Here is a 17348-nt window from a genome sequence, read left to right as displayed (position 1 = left end):
GTATGAGAACCACAACCGCCAGTATTTCCACCAATTGACAAAACCGATGAAAAATGATCAGCGTTCATTTTGAAACCTGGTTGGTAAGGGTTTCCAACAACTGAGTATAAATGCGTGTGGGAACCGCCACATGGCTTATTGTTGTAGAGAGCGAGAAAGTAAACAATTTCTCAAACAAAGCCTCTTTCCTTAGCATAGGTAAGGGAAACATTTTACTTCGCTGAAATTAGGGACATTAGAAAGGATCGAGTGTCAGTGAGAAAACTAATGGCAGACTCTGTGACCGCCGATAGGAGCGATCAGTATGAACAAAAAATTAGCTTTAGCACTAGCACTGATTTTTCCAAAAACAAAAAAACGTGTGAAAGATATCACGGATCAAGTTCCAAGTCCTAACTAGGCATTTAGAGGTAGTGCTAAAAGTATTGCACATTTGGTGAAAGGGAGGCAGGAACCTCCGAATTACAGTTAGACTTTAAAATTTTACAAAACACCAATCAAGCCTGATTTCCCAGCTTTACCCAGTGGAGGGTTATCATTTTACAAATTCAGAACGATTTCTCTATGGATCGCATGCTATTGTGAAAATGTTATGCTTCTGCTGGGCATCTTTACGTTCTAAGCTACTGAAAGGGAATGTTTGTCCGAAAATATACATTCAGCATTGAAACGCACAAGCATATACTTGAGGGAAAGTGGCTAGTTTGAACCTCGAAGGTTAACGGAAAAGAGCACGATTGTGGCTGTGGTTCGTGGTTAATATAAGCTGTAGGACAGTAAGCGTGGTCGCACGCGCGCCTGTGTAGCAACTCTGTATCTCTCAGAAACCCCAGGCCGTCCCGCCACCCGCCGCCTTAACAAACTGATATGCGAACTCGTAATGGAGGCGGTAGGCTTTCAGAAATCATGCATGTTAAGAAAAATGCGACATGGGGATTGCTAAGTCAAATTCCAAACCGCAAAATGGGAAGGAAGGCGGTGAGTTGGGGAGTGACCTTCGAAGTTGGCGGAGCTGCATATAATATATCAAAGTCAATGGCTTTTTGCTTATTACTCTAATCAAATAATGGCAATTCGAAACACACGCCTTTTATTTAAATTAATTCCAATATTACCTTCCTTACAATTACATTCTCACACTTTCCTTTCATTCCACTCCACTCCTCTTCTCGTTTGTCCCCCTCCACATTTCTTTTCTTTAAACTGCCTTTATTAAAATCAGTCATCATCAAGGTACTCCAATGCAAATTTCCTACCTTTAAAATAAGATAAGCCTGCCTATATTAAAATCAATTGCCTTTACTTTTTTTTAAATTGAGGTACATCAATGCCTTCAGCTAGGTCCCTCTAGGTCCCATACCACCTATCCCAAGGTTTTGATCACTAGTAGTGTAGAGACTATCAAAGGTAGTTTTGATCACTAGTAGTGTAGAGACTATCGAAGGTATTATGCACAAAAACTACCAACCTAAGGTGAAACTGGAGCACATTCTTCAAGTGGGATTCATAGTGCCGATCGCAAATCTGGAGTGAATTTCTCCAATTGTCATTGTAACAAAAAAGAATAAGAAACTATGGATTTCCATGGATTGCCGAAAGTTGAATACAACAATAGTGACGGATCCATTTCCCCTTCCCTACATGGATTTGATGTTGGATGAGGTGGTAGGGCATGAGGTCTATTCTTTTTTAGATGGGTTCTATGGCTATAATCATATCAGGATGCTTTGACCGTACTTGATGGAGTTTATGCAAATTTTTTTGATGATCTCAGTGTGTTCAGAGAAAGATCGAGTCACTTGAAACACCTACGGCTATGTTTCGGACGCTACTGGGAAGTGTCCAACCTAAACCCGATGAAGTGTGCATTCATGGTCCGCAGTGGCTGCTTGTTTGGTCATGTCATCAGTGTAGAAGGCATTGCAATTGACCACGACAAAGCGGCGGTAATCATGCAGGCACCTGCGCCATCCACCCAAAGGAGTGCTTGTGGTTTTTGGGACAGAATCTGGTGGCATGGTAGACACTTGTGGGAGACTTATAGTTCCTCACTCACATGGCCATTCCATTGAATGGCCTGGTGCATATGGAGCCAAAATCCCCCAAAGAATGTGATAAGGCAAAAGATAAGTGATAGGGATCCCAGTAGGAGGTAGGAAGAGCTGAGCGGGCGAGTTCCCCCCCATCCTTGCGGATCTGTTGCCCCACTACCTCTTGCCTGCCCCACAGCCCGCCGTCACTGCTCCTCCACCCACCCCTCCCATTGCCCACCTCTTCTCCCTCTTTCTCTCTTCCCTTTCTTTCCTTTTACCTTCCCTTCCACCCTCTCCACTTCTCTCCTCTGCCTCTACGCCTCGCCTTTGCCTCCCCCTCCCCCTCCCCCTTAGACATCCTTCTTCCTCACCCCCCCTTTTGTCTCCTCTTCCTCCCTATAGCAGGAGCATTTGTGCTTGTTAAGGTGAAAGAAAATCTTGGTGTTGACCCTTGGTCTGGCCAGAGGGGCTCTATGGCAGCACCCTCAAATCCCACAGTCATTAAGGTTCTTCTTTCCCCAGCTGATCAGCAACAAGTACAACAGGCAGTTCAGTCCCTCCAGGACAAGGCGCTCATGGTCAGAATTGTGGGCCTCATGCCTACACGGAGACAAGTGCGAGAGTGGATCTAGGCGAGCTTGGCATTGGAGGGTGACCACATCCAGGAGTTCACCATCTATGGAAGAGGCGTATTCCTCATCCATTTGAGCTCCCCCGACACTGCCTCAACACTCATGGAGTAGAGCCCCATTCTCCTTGGCCCGCATCTAGTGTACCTCTTTCCGTGGTACCATGGCTTTACAGTGGAGGACATGGACACGAGACACACCATGTTTCCCATTTTTTGGTTACACTTCGCTACCCAGGGCTCCCAAAGGAGTATCGAGCCATCCTCCCCTCCATTGGTCGGGCATTTGGTACCGTGCTCAAGTCTTCTCCACCAAAGTCAACCGCCTCAGTTGTAGCGGATGACGGGGTACCTAGGATCAAGACTGGTGATCGAGAGCCTAGAGTCCCTCCCAGAGTTGGTCCTCCTAGCGAGCCTCAAAGGGGGCACACTTTGCCAGCAAGTGGAGATTTCTGGGCTACCAGGCTAGTTTCTTCGGTGTAGACAGATGGGTCACCTAGCCAAAGATTGCCCTTGGCCGAGCGCCTCCCCCCCACCCCCACAGAGTAGGCAGAGTCAGCAAACCAAAGTCCAACACCCCCTCAAACAGGAGCATCAGGAGTCTCAAACTCCCTGGGTGACCCCCTCAGAAGGGGAGTGGACCTAGGTTAAAAAGAGAAAGAAACCAAGCAAACAGGCTCGCAAGCACCGTAGGCAAAGGGCCAGACGTAGAGTGAGGACAGGGTTGTCTACAAGGCACTTGCGGAGGAGTAGCATAGCAAGAGCCCTTATGTAGAGATCCACCTCCCCTAGTGGGAGGGGCCCCAGCCCACAGCAAGATGATGCTCCCGTCATGGAGGTTTAGTGACCGCATCCACCCTTGCATCAGCAAGAGCGAACCCAGGAGTTCTTGATGAGGCACTGGGGCTAGGCAACGGTTGAGAAGGAGTGGATGCAAAGCCCCAGCGAGCTTGATCAGCAAGGGGTTCCTAAGGTTGCCCCTATTCCCCCCCCTCCCCCTCCCCTCTAATTCCCTCCCCCTCTTCCCCTCCACTCCCCCCCCCCAGGTTCCCCTTGCCCCCTTCTAACCCCCTATGATCACTCTCACCACCCGCCCCCTCCCCTCCACCCCCCCACCTCCTCCCTTCCCCGCCTCCCCCCTCCCCACCTCCGTAGCGAGTTCCTTAGCCTCCCTCCCATCCCCTACTTTGACACCCCTGCCAGCAGGCAAGGGTAAGATGACATCCCCTTCTCCCTCATCATAGGCATCAGGCCTATTCAAGGAGGGAGCCAAGGGGACAAGGCTCATCTTACCGATCAGCAGCTCCCAACCTCCAGCCTGGACATCCCTTATCACGAGACTTTTGCAGGTTGGGACCCTGGAATTATCTGGGGATCCCAAACTCTTATCCTTTACCACTGGAGGTAACGCCTATGGTCATATAGGCAGAAGGGGGGTTTGATCAGTGCAGTGGGCTCTCACACACACCCTGTTTGGAGTTTCCAGTTTGCCTTCACTGGGGTGGAGAAGTGGATCCCATAGGTGTTTGACACTATTATGGGAGATCAGATTTCACGCATGATGGAGGAGTGGATGGGAGCACGAGGACTGGTCCTTTGGTATGCCCATGGTGCGGAGGTGAATTTTTAGCAAAGCTTCACGCGAGAGGAGCTGATGTGTGGTTTGGTGGTAGGAGTTATCAAATTGCCGCTTGAGGCAAAGGTGGAGTGGGCATACTTCTGACCCCTCTAGCAGTGTGCAGAGCTACTCGGGTTGGAAGTCTCCTTCATGATGAAGTGGGCACGGAAGATCGGCATTAAGCCGGTAACCCTAGTATGTCATTGCATAGACACAGACTATTTTCCCTCCAAACCCCTGGAAAAGTCAGATAAGGCAGTCTTTCTGGAACAAGCACCCACTCACAGGAGAGCCTTGTTCTCTGCACCCCCATCCTCATGAGCTGGACCATAGTGAGTTGGAACGTGCACGGGCTCCACGACCATGCTTGTAGTCAAGTGCAGTACTACCTGATACTCCAAGAGGAGTTGCAGAGGGCAGTCATAGGGCAGATAGTGGACATCATTTTGATTCAAGAGCATATGTTCTCAGCAGCAGACATTAGACGGTGACACCACCTTCTCCTAGGGAGAGGCCTAGAGGAGTGGTCCCCTGCAGCAAGATGGAGCGGAGGGGTTTGCATCTCGGTCTCACAGACTTTCGCTCCACGGGTCTACGATCAGGGCGAGCTTATCCCGGGAAGTTTGGATGGGATTTAGGACAAGAGAGTCTAGGATTAGGATCTTGAATGTCTATGCCCCAGCATGCAGACAACACCGCTTGGCCTTTTAGAGGAGGCTGTCAGAATGTCTTCCGGATGTAGACTCCTAGATTTTTGGAGGGGACTTCAACAACCTGGAGTTTGGGGAAGATAAGCAGGGTGACGCCTCCTCTGAGATGCCAACAACAGAGCATAGCACCTGGGAGTAGTTCATTTTCATGGTCAGCAATGGCAGAGACGTGTGGTGGCGAGAGCTAGATTTCAATAGATACATGACAGCCTCCTCTTCTCTTTCGAACAGAGGATACAGGATGGACGGCTTGAGAGACTAGACCATTTCTACAATGGGGATTGGGAATTGCGCAGAGGCGACTCTATCGGGATTCTGGTAAGTACCACGATGTCAAACCACTCTCTGAAAGTACTTCACTTAGATCATCCCCACCGAGGTCTTCCCCACAAAAGGGGGTCCACATTCTAGAGGACCTCTTGCAAGACGAGAAGATCCAGCAGGTCATAGCAGAGATTTGGGAGCAGTCAGAGATGACACTATGTGAGGGCTGGGCTTCGTGGGTGGCCGATGCGATCCAGAGGAACAGTGAGGAGTTACAGGCTCACACCCTTAGGCGGAGGACTCTTCGGGAGCACTAGCAGGGGGAGAGACCTTGCCTCCATAAAGCGGCTCAGGGAGCAAGACCCAGGTTCTCATTGGCTTAGAAAAAAGGTTTGAGAGCAGTCGCCTAGAGCTCCAGGACACAGAGATTTGGCAGGCTGAGTTCTCCTATCACTCTTCCTGGGCCCGGTCGGTATAGTAGGGGGACAGGATCACAAGGCACATGGACCCGTGGGAGATATTAGACCTAACCACATGTTTTTACAACCAGCTTTTTCATACAGAGAGGATGACTCTGGCTGGTATTGTGGCCTGAGAGGTAGTTTGGGATCATGTTCCGTTAGTAGTCTCGCAAGATTTGTGCAGTAGATTGGAGGAGACTTTCACAAATGAGGAGCGCCCTCAAGGCTCTCCCAACCCAGAAGTGTCCTGGAGAGGATGGCTTGTTGACTCTGGCCTTCTTGCGGAGCTTTTGGGAGATTATCTCCACCCCTTTCCGACTAGCATGTTAGGAGATTTTTGACATGGGCTGCCTCCCTCATTCCCTGAGCAGAGGGTGGATTTGTTTGACCCCAAAAGGGGGAGATAGGTTAGACATCCGGTAGTGGAGACCGATCACTCTCCTTAGCATTGCATACAAGATCCCTTGAGCTTGCGGTTATAGCCCCATCTTATTGACATCATCCACGACACACATACAGGGTTCGTCTAGGAGCGCAGCATCTTGGACAACATCTTCATGTTCTGGGAGGCAGTGGATTTGTCTAGGGAGGAGTCATAGCTGCTAGCCGTCCTTCTATTGGATTTTGAGAAGGCCTACGACAAGGTGAAGTGGTCCTTCCTGGAGGGTACTATGTGGAGATTGGGTTTCTCACCAGATGCTTATCAAAGGACACCCAAGCAAGGCCTTTCCTCTCTCTTGCTTGATTCAACAGGGCTTTCCACTCGCTCCCTTCCTCTTCTTGTTCATGGCAGAAGCTTTGGCTACTACTTGAGATCACAGGTGGCAAACCTCACAGGGTTGAGGCTCCCAATCAGGTAGGAGGAGGAACTGCTTGACTCTGAGTTTGCAGATGGCACAGCCTTGTATGTTGAGGGCACCATAGCGAGTTTGGCTGTGGCAAGAAGGACTTGGTTTGCCACTAAGGCACAACCTGCTAGGGAGAGCTTGGAAGAGCTCTAGTACAAAAGCTTGCGCCAAACACTCTCAAGGATTGGGGTGATCTACTGCTCTACTGTAATGTCATCACCAACCTGGCAACCGAGGTACCTCACTATCTAGCCCCATGGTATCCATCTAAATCCAAAGTCACTCCCCCACTCATGAATATCATGTGTCTCCTCATAGCCCATGAAGAAACCTATGGAAAGGGGTGGAGTTTGCAGTTTGGGAGATTATCTCCACCCCTTTCCGATGTATGCTTTCGAGATCAAGAGGGACGTATGCTTGGGCAGCGGACTCGCATTGGTTGGGCACAGTGGGATAGTGGTCCAGCCAGGTCTTTTGGCAGATGGACCAGATTACCCATGGAGGCAAAGGCAAGGCTTGGCACCATAGCGCATTTATTCTGAGGGGCAAGGCAGAGGATGAGACACATTGACCTAGCCATCCCTGAGCCCTAGTGGGAGGGATTTCACATTTGGAGGGACAAAATTTGGTTGGGGCAGTTTTCTCAGACTAGTGTCCCCTTGAGGATGATGATGCAATGAGGCAGCATGCCACCCCGGCTTCTTCCATGTAGGACCTGAAGGCCTACTTCATCTGCTCACTGAGAGAGACACTGAGATGGATGGGAGTCTTGATGGGATTCACTGGTAGACGATCAGCATGGTGGGACGTTTGGGGAAGGAGTGGCACATTGACCCCTACTAGTATCTCAGAGCAAGATGCCCCCAGATGGTGCCTCTGGCTGTGGGAGGGTAGACCCTTGAGGGAGGTCTAGTGGGATCCTGGAGAGTGGTTCTAGCCCTCTAGGTGCGGCCTTGCCAAGAAGATGTATGAGGTGCCTTTCTTTTCCTACACCACATGTATTGGCAAGAGGCTTAAGATGGACTCTTCGAGGTGGACCCCTTTCAGGGAGCGGCATTAGGTGACCCAGAGAGTGCCCCAAAAAGTTCGTTCTAGGTTTTGGACGCAGTTATGGTTCAATTTGCAGCCGAGGAACATATCCTACTTCTTCTGGCTAGCTGCCCATGGAGGTTTTCCCATCGGACTGTGGTTGGAGCAAATGCAACGAGTGGAGAGGCAATTGCTCTGCTGGTTTCCTAGAGACGATCGCATTGCCTTTGGAGCTGTCGTAGAGTAGCAAGGATCTGGATGAGAGCCCTCATGATCATGATCCGTATGTAGAGTCTTCAGAGGGACTACACCTAGGGGATGGTGGCTTGGTTGACCAAGGGAGGACACACGTTCTAGATTGATGAGATCTCCTAGCCTACCGAATACAGGGTTAGAGCATTAAGAGAAAAGCGCTCCATGAGTCAGTCCCCCTGGATAGCCCAGCTCCCCCTTCTCCTCTAGAGTACAGTGTTTGGGAGGTGGTAGCCAGTATCATTGCATGGAACATTTGGGTGGCTTGCTCAATCTTGTGATAGGTGAGCATCTGATTCCACCCTTAGCTACCTTGGTTGCCATTTGGTAGGATATCATCTACACTTTATGCTCCACCTGGGAGCATGGGAGCTCCAAGCTCTAGAGTGACTATTGAGAGGCATGCTCATTTTTGCAAGGCTTGGCCTGCAGGAGTTTTCTACATTTTCACTCCACAAGGGATTCCCTGGTTTTTCCAAATTGACATGCTTCACATACCTTGTGCATTTCTGCAACCTTGAATTTAGGTAATCTTGCAACAATATTTTGGGCTTGCATTGATTTAAGTCGCTGTACATTAACATGACCAATGCATTTATGCCAGAGATCAATATCTGCAACTACACCGGTCCCATGTGCAAACATTGCTGCACTCAATTCAGGCATGTCTGCATCCAATGTAAACATCTTGCCCTTCTTCTTTCTTTTGCTATCAAGCGACTGTTATTTTTCATATCCTCAACAAAGCATCCATGAGGATTAAATCTGACTTGCAAGCCCTGCTGAACCATTTGACCAATAGAAACTAGGTTCTTGGTGATATTCGGGACATGAAATACATCAGACAGGTATTTCTTTTTCCCATCCTATATAGACAAAGGAATTTTACCAATCTGCACAATAGGATGTGTAGTATCATCACCAGTCTCCACAAATCCTGGTCTTTCTATTTTCCTTGCATCCTGCATCCATTATCCTGCATCCATTCTGCATGACCTGTCATGTGGTTTGATGCACCTGAGTCAACATACCACACATCATTGCTTTCTTTTGCCCTTGTCATAGAATTGGTCATGTGCTGCACCATAAATAAATGCTCATTTTTGTCATCACCCTATCTACTAGAAGATGCATAATTCCCTTGCTGCAATTTTCCATTCATGATGTGATTCTACTTTTTATAGTAGTCTTTAGCCATATGACCCATTTTACCACAACAGTAGCATTCAACATTGCTGTTTGCATTTTGGCCTCTCTACCATCCACCACGACCTCTTTGGCTCCCCTTACCTCTAGAGTTACCATGTCCTCCTCCATAGGACTGGTTTTCTTGAGTTTGCTGCATATTCTAATTTCTACCATGGCCTCTAGATCAGCCTCCTCTACCTTTGCCTCTACCTCTTGCAGTATTTGAGTAGAAGACACTTTCTTTTGAAGTTCCTCCTGAAGAAGATGCACCACCATTTCTCTGCTCTTTAGAAATTAGAAGAGCAAACAACTCAAAATCAGGAAATTTTTCACGGAGGGCAATGGATGTCCAGAACTGTGCATAATCCTTTCCTAGACCATTCAAGGTCACATAAACTAAATCATCATCTTCCACTGGCGACCCAATGGAAGCAAGTGCATCTGCAATTTTCTTCACCTTCATGTGGTAGTCATTGATGCTCATATTTTCTCTCTACACATTATGCAACTCCTGCTTGAGCTGCATTTTCTTGGCTTGCATATTTGTGCTGTACATTTTTGCCAAAGTATCCCATGCCTCCTTTGGCATACTTGCATCCTGAATATGCACAATCATAGAGTCTGAAATACTGATAGATAGCTAGTACATAACTTTTCTGGCTCTCTCATGCCATCCTTTAAATGCCTGCATTTCCTGTTGATTGGGAACATTAGGAAGAACTCGTTCTTCTTCATTTCCTATAATGAATCCCAATAGCCTTTTCCCATAAGGCAATTTATCATTCTAAACTTCCATGCTTAGAAGTTGTTCTTGTCAAGCTTTTGAGTGACAATCTATGAAAGAGAATCAGACGCCATTACAGAACACTGCAAAATATTCTGTCATTGCAAAAAACACAGCTTCTGCCTCACAAGGGCAAGTTTGCAAAATTGACGAAAGTGGTATTTAACCGCACAGTCACTTCGTAGTGACGATTTTGCATCAACAGGCAGTAAGGATGATTTTGTAACTCCCAATATCTCTGCACACAGGCATATGATGCAATTTTTGCGGTAACTTTTCACGACCTGCAAAGCAGTGGTCGCACAACAAAAATAGGGCCTTTTTCTCAGTGCTTGTGGAGAACTTCCGCCTCCAAAACGGGCCCCGAAATGGCCTCGAATCAAAAAGAAAAGTCACCAAGAGCTTTGCCCTAAGCTGCAACATATATTGCCCTCTTGCCACACTACAAAGGGCGTCTCAATCTGAGACAATGCACTCTTGCACTTTCCGGTTGTGCTACCTACAGAGATTTGCTCCCAAACTCGAAAAAGGAAAGCAACATCGGTCCTCTTACCAGGACACCAAGAACTTGGTTTGCTTTCTTGAGCTCCTTACCACGAACCATGCTCTGATACCATGTGAAGATAATGGGAGAGAAGGAAGGAGTCTCACTTGCGGCTTTCTCACATACACAATGGGGGAATACACACAAAGGTGGAGGCTGAAAATAGTTTTTCTCTTCTTAGTTATGTAAAGCCAAAGGAACTCTTGTACAAAAAAATAGAAGAACCCTATATGTGGGTCTCAAACCAAACTCAGTTAACTAAGGTGGCATACTAACTGAGCCACGAACTAGAGTACATAAGGATAGCTGTCATCCAGCTATTATTCATGGGTGGTGTACCAACCGCATCTACAGCTAACAAGTCGGTGACATAAATGCACAATAGTCACCTTGGCATATCATGAGTGGAGCTCGATATCTCAACATGGCTTTGTGGCAATATCTTCCTTTAGCTTTTGTGCAACTTGGCATATCCTTCTTGGCATATCCTCCTTTGGAGTTTCAACTTTGGGAAGCTCGATCGGGCATGCAGATTGTCAAAGAGGCCTTAGCATTGCTATGGGGACACTACCACTTGTGTAGTTCTTGAAGTACTCTCAGACTTCTCGAAGATTAACCTCTCAGACTTCTCGAAGATTAACCTCTGATGGTGTTGACTTAGCCTGATATGTGCTATGGGTACTAGGTGGCATAGTATCATTAACCAATTTTTTAGACTCTTGTAGACTTTCTTTTTCTGAAGTCTCATTATCAAGCTTCATCTGCACATGTGACTTATACTTTCTAAACTTCTTACGTTGGTAGCTATGGGGTAAATTTTTGATTGGCAAAGTATTCCCAAGTAAGGGTTCATTTGTTGTGCATACTCCTTAAAGTCCTTCAGGGGACCATTCAAGTGGCGGTGGCTCAGATTTTGGGGGAGTTGGTGTGCTAAAATACAACTCGATGATCCTAGCTTTGACTCATTCAAACTCATTGAAGTGTTTGGCCTTGACTTTGCGACGATATCCTCCTTCAGCTTTCATGCAAGATCTTTTGCTATTATTCAACTTTGGGAAGCTCAACCACCATTAGGGCATGTAGAATGGCTAAATCATTGTCAAAGACATGGTCTTCAAATTGAGCATTTTCAGCCTTTGTTTCAAGGTCCCACGGAAAATTTGAGTCCTTATTGGAATGGATAGCTTCTTCTAGTTCCCTATTCCATTGATAGGAAAAAAGGGAGCTCATTTTGGGGTCCTGAGAGAAATTCACGTTTTCTTCATTTTTCTTTCCTCTAAAACAATAAAATATGACATAATCCCACTGACGTACGGTGTAGAATTTGGTATTTCTCACATCACTAGCGCATTCGGAGCGGGCCAAAACCCTCAGAAAGGCTTTTGAAACGCTAAAAACACCCCCCCGAAGGCCTGAAAAAGGCCAAAAAGGCTCAGAAAGCAACCTGTTCAAATGAAAGCGATTTGATAGGTCGGACCGGTCCAACCTATCAAATTGCTTTCATTTGACATGTCGGACCGGTCCAACCTGTCAAATTGCTTTCATTTGAACAGGTTGGACCGGTCCAACCTCTCAAATCATTTTCATTTGAACAGATTGCTTTTTGGGCCTTTTTGGCCCGCTTCAAACATGTCGGTGATGTCAGAAATACCAAATTCTGCACCATATGTCAGATATAATAAAGTAGCTCAAGTGTCCTCATTGAATGCAAACTCAATCGCATTTCTTTTGTTTTTCTTTTTCTAAAATTTTTAACGTTACATTGGCCCTCCTTTGATTAGTAAAGGGCTATTTTCTTTCTTGGTTAAAAGGCCTTAAAATGATTTCCCTTTTTTCCTAATTTGAAGATCCACCATAAAGAATGGCACCTCTAGATCGGTTGGTTCTTCATGTGTGAGTGGAAGATTTACCTGCATGACCTTAGCATCAATTTGCGAGAATGGGATCTAGTGAGTGGGATCTAGTGAATGGCAATTGTCAATGGTTTCCAATGCTTGGATCCAATTATTAACATTGCTTCGTGTATCACTCGCTATGGCATGCTGTTGTAGGGGGGGCTGATTTGCTTGAGATCGTCATTGAAGAGGTTTCATCCAATGCTCTAGGCACAATTGGTTTTATTGCTCCTATCCACACATTGATTCTTATTGCTATGTTGCAATTTTGGATTGTTAGTCTATCAATTCCCCAATCATGGACGACTGATTCTTCACGCAACCAAGGATGTCCAAGCAAGATTTAATAAGATTTCTTGGGGAGATCCAAGATTGTGAATTGAAGAGAAAAGCGGGCTCTTGTGACTTTTGTTGACACTCCATTCACTATTCACAAGGGCTTTGCATGTGAATAATCTGTAGGACGTATGTTGAAATTAGCCTTTTGCATTGGTGGGAGACCCGATTCATCATAGAGCTCCTTGGATAAGACATTCACTCCTACTCCACCATCCACTTGTGAAAAGCATGGGAGAGAAGTAAGGAGTCTCACTTGCAGCTTTCTCACATACATAATGGGAGGATACACACAAAGGTGGAGGTTGAAAACAGTTTTCTTCTTCTTAGTTGTGAAAGCCAAAAGAACTCTCTTAGTACAAAAGGAATAGGTGAACCCTATATGTGGGTCTCAAACCAAACACAACTAACCTAGGTGGCATACTAACTGAGCCACTAACTAGAGTACATAAAGATAGTTTTCATCCAGCTATTATTCATGGGTGGTGTACCAACCGCATATGTAGCTAACAAGTCGATGAAATAAATGCACAATGGTTACCATGGCATATCACGAGTGGAGCTCGATATCTCAACACTCCCCCTCGAGCTCAATCCCAATTCCTGCACACCAAGGTCTCTGAACTTGCGCAGCTTCTCCGCACCCAATGCCTTTGTGAATATGTCAGCTACCCGATCCTTTGTGCTGACATAAACTAGATCAATAAAATCGACTACAACCTTGTCCTATACATAGTGATAATGCACCTCAATGTGCTTTGTTCTAGCATGATAGAATAGGTTATTTGCCAAGTGTATACTACTCATGTTGTCATAATAAATGACAACTGGCCCATTTGTAGACTGATGCATATCATAAAGGAGCTTACGCAACCAAGCTACCTCACATGCAGCCATTGCTACACCCCTGTACTTAGCCTCTGTGCTCGACAAGGCAACTGTATGCTATTTCTTGCTGCTCCAAGTGACTGTAGCACTCCCAAAAGAGAACACATATCCATTGGTAGATTGTCTATCAGAAATACTACGAGCCCAATCAGCATCAGTGTATCCATGCAACTGTATCTGAACCCCAGTCTCATAAAATAGTCCATATTGCAAGGTGGACTTCACATACCTCAGTATGCATCTAGCCGCATCCAAATGTTGTTTCCTTGGAGCCTGCATAAACTGACTTACCAACCCAACAACATAGCTCAAATCTGGCCTGGTAATAGTCATATAAATCAAACTTCCTACTATGCGTCTGTACATAGTAGGGTTTTCCAGAAGTTCACCTACATCTGCGCTCAACTTCACATTCTTCTCCAAAGGAACTGAAATAGGCTTATAGCTTGTCATCCCATATTTGGATAGCATGTCCAATCCATAGTGCTTCTGCAAGAGCCATATCCCACTTGTGGATCTATGCACCTCAATGCCCAAGAAGTAACACAGCTCTCCCAAATCCTTCATCTCAAACTTCTGCTTCAATAGCATTTTCACATTAAGGATATCTTCATCACTATCACCTGAGATAATCAAATCATCAACATAAATGACAAGCATCATAATACCTTTCTCTGTTTTTCTCACATAAAGTGAGAAATCTGCCTTGGAAATCTGAAAGCCAATAGTGATAAGATACTGTCCTATCTTGTTAGACCATGCTCTGGGTGCTTGCTTCAAGCCATACAAGGCTTTCTTCAACTTGCAAACAAACTCAGGATGAGAAGAGCATAAACATAACCTGGTGGCTACTCCATATAGACCTCTTCTTGCAAATCACCATGCAAGAAAGCATTCTTTACATCCATCTGATGTAAAGACCATCCCTTTGATGCTGCCATAGCAATGACTACTCTTACAATTTCCATCCTTGCAATTGGAGTGAATGTTTCTTCATAATCAATGCCATATGTCTGTGCATACCCCTTGACCACTAATCTTGCCTTGTATTTGTTCACAGAACCATCTGCATTGTGCTTCACCTTATAAACCCACTTGCAGCCAATTGCATTCTTGTCTTTAGGCAAACGCACCAATTCCCATGTAGCATTTGCTTCCAAGGCATCCATTTCTTCATCCATGGCTTTCTCCCATTTTTCTTTTTCCATGGCTTGCTCAAAAGAAGTGGGTTCTGTTTCTTGTATCACTTTGACCATATAGGCATAGTGAATGGCTATAAATCCATCATATTTCAGCCTATCCATAGGATACCTAGCTCAGTAGACCTGTGCAAAATAGGCTCACTACTAGGTGCTCTCAAAACATCCCTTGTCTTCCTTACTCCAGGTGTAACAACAAAAGGAATTCCCAACTCATTATCAAGGCTCTGTTCTGAGCCATTGGATTCACCATCCACATAAGAGTGACCTGCATTCACATCAACCATGGGCTGATCTATTTTCTCTTTTCCCTTTTGTAATACTTGCATACCACTATCTGCATTGCTTTGAGGATATTCTCCTGATCTCAATCTGCTTGTTCATGGTGAAGTATGTGAACCACTGCTAGAGGACACTATAGGTCCACTAATATTTTGTGATTGCTGGTGTGAATTATGTGCAGCATTACCATTTTGTGCATCTACATCATCAATCACATTTACTAGTTTATACTAGCTGCTCATCTCATCAAAACCAACATCTCTGCTCACTGTAAACTTACGAGTAGAATGGTTATAGCATCTATACCCTTTCTTCTACAGAGAATAACCAATAAAGATGCACTTCTTAGCTTTTGGATCCAACTTGGATCTCAGCTCATCTGGCACATGAACATAGGCAATGCAACCAAAAACTTTCAAATGAGAAATATCTGGTTTCCTACCAGTATACCTCTCCTCTGGCATCATGCCATGTATTCCTATAGTGGGAGTCCTATTCATTATGTAGACTACTGTAGCAACTGCTTCAGCCCAATAATAATCTGGCAGGTCTTTTTCGTTGAGCATGACATGAGATACCTCTCCAATATGCGTGTTTCTCCTTTCTGCAAGTCCATTTTGCTGTGGGGTATGACTGCATGAATATTGTTGCTTTATGACATGCTCCTACAAGAACCTTGCAAACTCATTTGAGAGGTACTCTCCCCCTCCATCTGACCTTAGGCATTTTATTTGCGGGCCTGTTTCTTTTTCAACCATAGCTTTAAAAGCTTTGAAATTCCCAAACACTTCACTTTTCTTTTTCATAAAATACACCCAAACTTTTCTGTTGTAATCATCAATAAAAGTGAAAAAATAATGATAGCCTCCAATAGATGCAGCTAAATTAGTAGTCCACACATCAGAGTGGATTAATTCCAATGGCCTCTTACTCTCTTAAACATGTCTAGGAAATGGTTTCCTTGCATGTTTTCCAAATTGACAGGCTGCACATACCTTATGCATTTCTGCAACCTTGAACTTAAGCAATCCTGCAATAATATTTTAGGCCTGCATTAATTTAAGTCATTGTACATTAACATGACCAATGCGTTTATGCCAGATATCAATATCTGTAACTACATTGGTCCCATGTGCAAACATTAATGCACTCAATTTAGGCATGTCCACATCCAACATAAACATCCTGCCCTTCTTCTTCCCTTTTGCTATCAAGAGACCTTTATTTTTCATATCCTCAACAAAGCATCCATGAGGATTAAATTTGACCTGCAAGCCCTGCTCAACCATTTGACCAATAGAAACTAGGTTCTTGGTGATATTCGGGACATGAAATACATCCAGACAGGTATTTCTTTTTCCCATCCTACATAGACAAAGGAATTTTACCAATCTGCACAATAGGATGTGTAGTATCATCACCAGTCTCCACAAATCCTAGTCTTTCCATTTTCCTTGCATCCTACATGCATGACTTGTCATGTGGTTTGATGCACCTGAGTCAACATACCACACATCATTGCTTTCTTCTGCACTTATCACACAATTGGTCATGTGCTGCACTATAAACAAATGCTCATTTCTGTAATCACCCTGTTTACTAGAGGATGCATAGTTGCCTTGTTGCAATTTAGCAGTCATGACATCATTCTGCTTTTTATAGCAATCTTTAACCATATGATCCATTTTACCACAGTAGTAGCATTCAACATTGCTATTTGCATTTTGGCCTCTTTGCCATCCACCACGACCTCTTTGGCTCCCCTTGCCTCTAGGGTTACCACGTCCTCCTCCATAGGATTGGTTTTCTTGAATTTGCTACATATTCTGTTTTCTTCCACGACCTCCAGATCGGCCTGCTCTACCTTTGCCTCTACCTCTTTCAGCATTTGAGTAGAAGATAGCTTCTTTTAAAGTTCCTTTTGAAGATGATACACCACCATTTCTCTGCTCTTCAAAAATTAGAAGAGCAAATTGCAATCAACTCCTCAAAATCAGGAAATTTTCACGGATGGCAATGGATGTCTGGAATTGTGCATAGTCCTTTCCTAGACCATTCAAGGTCATAGAAACTAAATCATCATCTTCCATTGGCAACCCAATGGAAGCAAGTGCATCTGCAATCTTCTTCACCTTCATGTGGGAGTCATTGATGCTCATATTTTCTCTCTACACATTATGCAACTCCTGCTTGAGCTACATTTTCTTGGCTTGCATATTTGTGCTATACATTTTTGTCAAAGTATCCCATGCCTCCTTCGGTGTGCTTGCATCTTGAATATGCACAATCATAGAATTTGAAATATTGATAGATAGCCAGTACATAACTTTTTTGTATCTCTCATGCAATCCTTTAAATGCCTGCAACTCCTGCTGATTGGGAATATTAG

General features: G+C 45.1%; 1 protein-coding gene across 2 annotated transcripts in view; it reads right to left on the bottom strand.

The window, feature by feature from the left end:
• Positions 1 to 962, bottom strand: part of LOC147904263 (copper-transporting ATPase HMA5-like) — a 43664-nt gene extending 42702 nt beyond the window's left edge. For both annotated transcript variants that reach the window (XM_087385574.1, XM_087385590.1), the window contains exon 1: positions 711 to 962. The gene's annotated coding sequence lies outside the window, so the exon portion shown is untranslated. The remainder of the gene's footprint in view (positions 1 to 710) is intronic.
• Positions 963 to 17348: the final 16386 nt, after the last annotated feature.

The sequence above is a fragment of the Dipteris shenzhenensis genome, chromosome 2, assembly GCF_047967505.1.
Source record: "Dipteris shenzhenensis isolate YYH24624 ecotype China chromosome 2, Dip_SZ_1.0, whole genome shotgun sequence".
NCBI lineage: Eukaryota > Viridiplantae > Streptophyta > Polypodiopsida > Gleicheniales > Dipteridaceae > Dipteris > Dipteris shenzhenensis.
This window is presented reverse-complemented; position numbering and strand designations above follow the sequence as displayed.